Genomic DNA, 6,488 nt, shown 5'->3' with positions numbered 1-6,488 from the left:
TACATTTATTAAGAAAGCCAAGAATGAATATTGTTACTTAAATTTAGTTTAGGTGTTATCAGCCGGGGCGACTTGGACCGAACAGCCTGTAGTTTGTTTTCTTAGTGTTGCAATTTCAGTGCTAAACAGTATATTAAGAAAATTTTGAATTAACCATTTCGCAAAAAGACCTGAAATTCCTAGAAAGAGTTAAATGAATTTTTGGATCAATTAATTATTTTCGTCGTTTTAATTTAGTCAGTGATACGGGTAGCATCCCCTTTGGCATCAGATCTCATCTTGTTTTGTATATAAACAATAATGAATTAATAAAGGCGTATGATATTAAGTCGGCATAAATTTAGTCTGATAAAGGGTATGGAATCATAGAAGCGTAAACAACGGAGACAGAATTAGGGAAAAGGGGACAAGCAAGAGGATAAGGGATGAAAGGCCGAGGAACGTTGGAAGAGCAAGGGGTTGGGGGATGTAGCTCAAGCGACAATAAATCAAGACTTGGATTTAATTAAATCTTGCATTGAAGTTACGCGGGTGGCCGCTCGCCGCGCTGCGGTGCCCGATAAAGATGGAGCACCTCGTGACGGAGAAGGATTATTGCCTTTTTACTGCACTTGTACGACAGATTAGCTGATAACTTCATCTATCCGTCACCGAAACATTTTTAAATTAATTCATTATCGACTCTCGACATAACCTCAATTTGTTTAAATGAGTACTAATTCCAGAACACGCTGTATATAATTCATGTTGAATAAATGTTCAGTTTTGAGTATAAAAACGTAAAAATCTCCATCGGAAGTGTCTGAAAGGCGAAGGTGTATCCGAAGAGCGGAAACAAGAGCCTCCCTCTCGCATCCGCTAAAGACTCGGCTGGTTTACCTATAAACTACCCTTAATTCCGACATCCCTCTAAATTACAATCCCCATTCTTCCAGCTTACTTTATTTTCCCTTTACCTCTTGCAGGGGTAACTAAATAACCGGCCCATTATGTCCTGATGGAGGGCGAAACGAAAGAGGCCCTTTTTACTAGACGACATTAGACTTTTAGGGCTTCAGACGAGACCCGATGCGCAATATATGATCCTGCAAAACTGCCGGATTTACATATACATGTGTTTTACGGGCCAATTGGTCGTGTTTTCGGCTTCGCTCTTTTGATTTTAATTTCGTTTTATGGCCTTAAATCTTTGTTTCCGAGCCGCGGATCCAGAACACAAGACATAGGCATTACTTTTTTTACATGGCTTCTGGAATTACCATGTCATCAATTTAAATCGACCGGAAAATTAATACCAATAACTGAAAGAAATAATTCTCAAATGACATATGACTAAAAAGTTTTTGAAACACAGATTTCTTATATACGTACAGTTTTGTGTGGTAACTAACAAGTCAATGTTATACGAAAAAAAAATACAACAATTTGCGACATTGAGAGATAAAAACTTTATCAAGGGCAATGCCACTACAGTAATAATTACTCCACATTAATCAGATATAAAAATAATCCTTATAATCGTATTCATTTATTCTCCACGTATCATTAAAATTTAAATTATAACTAATTAATTACAATGACATCAAACTTTCCACTTTAATTGACATTGTTGCTAATTCACTTAAACTTCAAATCGCAGTCAACAATCGAGCCTCTTATAAAACTTTTATTACTAGTTTAATTACAATATAATTACTATGAAATATCTTTTATTTTACCACAGGGTTATTACCATTTTCTAGATCACTTCTCATTCAGTACACCAACTGCATAATCATCAATAAATCTTGAAGGTTAATACCGCTCAATTTATTCAAAAAAAATTATTGGCCTCGTGGATTTCGCTATATCTACCAATCGGAAGAGAATGAGGTATTAGTTCCGAATAGACATCGATAAGTACAAATTGACAAAATGTACAAATACAAGTCCCTAGTTGTAATTTTAGTGCTATTTGCTCTTTTATTATCAGTTAATTCTCAAGGTAAAGCAATATTTAATAATAACAAACTTTTAATTTGAGATTTAGGTGGCAACACTGGTCCTGTTTTGTTCCCCACAGTACGAAACGATCCCAGCAACCCAACCCCCGAAAACGCAAATTTTGACCTTTTTAAATAATAAAATTCTGTATAAAAACCGACATTACTATTAAACGTGTATAAAAAAGTAATTATGTTTTTTTGTTCTACATTTTTTTCTAGCACTAGAAACCAAAGAACTAGATATTTAACAAACGAAAAAAAATATGTATTATGTTCACAATTAACTCAAAATCATCGTGAAGATTATTACAACGAAAAGCAAGTGAAAAATTAGTCCTTAGGAAGAAAAAATTGTTTTCTTTAAGAATAAATTACATACCTATTCCATACTTCATTTTATTTACACAAATTTTCTTATTCTTAGTGACATTTACAAAAAAATTATGAAATTCCATGTGTTCAAATAATTTTCTAATCAAATTCATCTAAAACTTTTGAAATTAAATTGCCAACATTAAATAAGCTAAAAACAGAAAAATAAAAAAAGTGTTTATATTTTCTGAATCCAACTGATTTTTAACCATAGAACACTACAAGAGATCATCGATAAATTAGGTATAAAACTTTTTTCAAAACTTCTAAAGTATACATTTACAAAAAAAATTAATATTTAACGCTGTATTTTTATTATTTTTGCCTATAACCTAACAGAAAGTAAGCTCTTCTACCCTAATTTCAGAAAGGAAAGTGACCAAAAAACATGCTAATAGATTTAATGGCAGTATTGGATTATCAAGATTTTTTTTTTATTTTTTTGCTGAGTCGTAGGAAAAATTATATGTATTACATCGGAAGAAAGTGTTTGTGATTCTCTGGGTGATTCCTGCCGTCAACAAATCTCGGTCAGTAACTTCCACCTACTGGAGGAAAAGGTACAATTTCCTCCCTTGTACTACAAATAACTATTATCATCACATCAACATTAATCAAAATTAATATTCTCAGCACACAATCTTTGACAAAATATTATCAAAATGTTGTTTTTCAAATAGCCCTGCTTTATTTTTTGTTCTTTTTTCATATTGAATTTGCCTTTAATATCAAAAAATTAAATAAATACAATTAAAAAAATAAGATTTAAAAAATAAGAAGCTAAGTCGTGGGTATATTATACATAGACAATTATTCTTAACATAGTTAACATTTTATAATAAAACTTACGTAGATATAATAAATTATTTAAGAGACATTTTATGACAAACTTTTACTAAACAAAGTAAAAAATGGCAAATGTTAGCAAAAACCGAACATTATACAGGGTTGTTTTAGAACTCGCGCCCCAGAGAAAAATACCTAGTACCTAGTAGTAGTGAGATACCAAGGATATAGAGAATTCTATCTATAACAATTTCGAAATTATGGGAGTTTAAATCTTGCATTTTGACTCTATTTATTTCTGTTGGAAAAACAATTTGACATGTTTTTTTGACTATTAGAAGAGGAAATCCTATATTGTAACTATATTTATGGTTTTTATTGGCATAGTTTGTGTATCTTTACTAAATAATTATAAAAAAATATATACAAGATCATCAGTAACATTTTTCATGTTCCTGGTATCTTACCTTACTTGGCATTTTTCCATGGGGCGCAAATTATGAACCACACTGTATATTACATTCATTGTTGTTTTAAACCAGAGTAGGCTATTTTATTGTCATTCAGCCACAGTTTTACCATACAACTCGTTAAATTTCCATAGCCCACTCTGGTCTAAAATACAAATTAATGTATATACAGTATGTCCCCGGACTGAGTTTACAAGAGGAAATTTTTTCATATTTTGATTATAAAATGCAGTTTTTGAAAAAAAATTCAAGAAAAACGAAAAAATCGTAATTGTGTTTCGTGGACATTTTCGTTTTTGGCACTATGTGCTTTTCGAAACAATGTCACAATTAAAAGTGTCGGAAACGTGTGACAATCAGATCCGATTGACCGGAAGTAGCGTAACAGGGTCACGTGGCCGGTCCTGTGGACACTTTCGATTGGCCAAATCGTGAGATAATCACGTTCCTGATACAATTCGCATCGACAGCATCGGTCGAAAATTTCTTTTGTGTTACAATACCATATGATACGATCTGTGGCAAACCCCTCCATCTTGTACAACTTGTCAAAGAAACGAAATAATTATCGTCATTTATTTGAGTAGAGGCGTTGGTAACAGACAAGAGGCTCACAATTGCGTAGCAAATAAATGACAATCAGTAGCTCATTGCGCCTTAATGAGAAATTGTTCGAAATCTTTATAGTATATTGCAAGAGGCTTTGAAATATAACCCCCATTCCGTACGGGGCGTAAAACCCCAGCGCGGCTTAAACGCGAGGGATGTAAGGGCGAATTTGGCCGACGGTTCATATAAACATATTCCGCTGTACGAGACGTAAAGCTTAGAGAAGCCGGTAAAAGCTTAGAAAGCTGCCTGAAAGCTCGTGCTGTTAATTAATAATTACTGACAAGTTGCTCTTCCTTTGCCTTAGTCCGTTCTACTGTCAGTGCGAGGCTGCAATTAGTCGTTGATTTAATTAACAGTTTGCCGCACCGTTACTCCCTTCTAATTTAATCGACAAGAAACTTTTCAACTTGATAAATAGGTCACGAAGATACCAAAAACTTGGCTTTTTTTTCAAAAATTTCCTGCTAAAGGTCTAAATTTCCCTTCACTTTCTCAGTTTATTGACCCAATTTCCGGCGCTCTATCATTCCGGGTGAGTCTGTGGAGTGGTATCGCGGCTGCTCGGGTTCATATCTGGGTCTGAGGTGGCCATGAAGGGGTGGCGTTGGCGGTGTCGTGATCCGAGGCGGTGGTGGTGGTGGCGGGGCGCAACGCCTTAACGCGGTGTCGACGACAGCTGCTTCGACTAGCGACAGATGTTCTCAGCAGGCCGCCCCCGACGAACCGAAATATAAATACGATGCCGCCCCAATGCCAGACATTTTCATATGCGAAAAAATGTACACACGTGCGATAAATCGCCAAACGGGGGCGGCGGATGTCTTATTAAAACCAAACACAAATAACATGTTGTTCAGACTTGTTGTTTTATTACTCAATAATTATTGTTGCATTTTAAACACAATAAAGATAAACTCAATAAAAAAAGTATAAAAAGAATGATAATAATGTTTTATTAAAATTAAAGTTTAAGATCTTAGAAAGAGTTACAAAAAAGAAAATGGACTTGAAAGATTTTGGCATTTATTAATTTTGTGCTTTTTTCTGCTAATTCAAGCTTCAGGTCGAGGTAATTAATTGTAATAATATTAAAAATAAAAGGTAAAATAATTACTAAAATTTATTAATTTTAGTACTTCTAGCCGATGATGAATATGTAGATAACCGGAATGACAGAGGTCCAGTGTTATTTCCCACTGTTATTCCTTAAACAATCAGTCTTTGAATCAACTGTTGATTTGATGCAATGGAAACTTAGGTGTTAGAATAAAATATAAAAAAATATAATAAATGCGTGTTATTTCAAATTAATTGCTTGCAAACAAACACAATAGCCATAAGATTACCACTTATTGATAAAAAAGCAATTAGAAAAAAATATGAGCTCTCTATTGAAATTTATTAGGCTCAAATTCTGATAAAATTGGAGACACGTCTGTTTATTATTTAGTAAAATTTTGGAAACGTATTAATGAAGCAACATGTTTAAAATAGAAATTATATTGTTGCTGTTATTTTACTTATTTGTCTACATTTTGGGGCGTAAGTTAATCTGAATACATATTTAAGTACCTACATTTTTGGATGTTTTAATTTTTTTGTAGAATCAGCAAATAGGGCTTCAAACATCACTAATGTGACCTTTACAGATTTACTTTTCATACCTCTTAAACCTCCTTTTTTCCCTCCTGTAATTAATGTAAACGTATAAAGAACTGTGAAGCAAAAGATTTTTTCTATTCGACTTACCTGAATTATCTACTTAATCAAATGTTACTTTTAGTTGAATATAATACATACAATGAAGATATTAGTAGCCCAAGAGAATATATACCTTCGTTTGTATTTTTTTCGTGTCATAAAATTTTAAGTGTCTTGTCAGTCGTAGTTCATGAGTTTTATTGGTAAATAAAGAAATAAAATAAATGAGTTGTTTTCCTTTTAAATTTGTAATTGTTATTACAAAATTTCAAAATACATACAATACATACAAAAAAACAGTGTTCTAAAGCAGTATAAGATGCGCTATACCTACGTATTATATGATTTGTAATTTGTAATTTGTAAATTACATAATATTTAGATTTAAATTTGTTATATAAATTTTAATTGCACCTTTGTTGTAATATTGTTATATTTTATTTTGTACAATATTTATACAATACATATGTACAATATAATTTCTTGTGTTTGCTGAAGAATACACTAACACATAATTATGTCATAATTATGCTAATTATGATAAACAGTAGATAAAAATCTA

The 6,488-nt window shown here is 32.4% G+C and overlaps 1 long non-coding RNA gene across 1 annotated transcript; it reads left to right on the top strand.

Annotated features, from left to right (window-relative positions):
- Positions 1-5,192: 5,192 nt before the first annotated feature.
- Positions 5,193-6,171, top strand: LOC123003917. Its single transcript, XR_006412657.1, has 3 exons — positions 5,193-5,304; positions 5,359-5,767; positions 5,830-6,171. It is a non-coding gene; the product is annotated as an uncharacterized LOC123003917 (long non-coding RNA).
- The last annotated feature ends 317 nt before the right edge of the window (positions 6,172-6,488 follow it).

This window comes from Tribolium madens, unplaced genomic scaffold (genome assembly GCF_015345945.1).
Source record: "Tribolium madens isolate multiple individuals breed KSU strain unplaced genomic scaffold, Tmad_KSU_1.1 Scaffold_1;HRSCAF=32;Tcas5.2_LG8, whole genome shotgun sequence".
NCBI lineage: Eukaryota > Metazoa > Arthropoda > Insecta > Coleoptera > Tenebrionidae > Tribolium > Tribolium madens.
The sequence above is the reverse complement of the archived record's forward strand: the minus strand, read 5'-3'. Positions and strand labels throughout refer to the sequence as shown.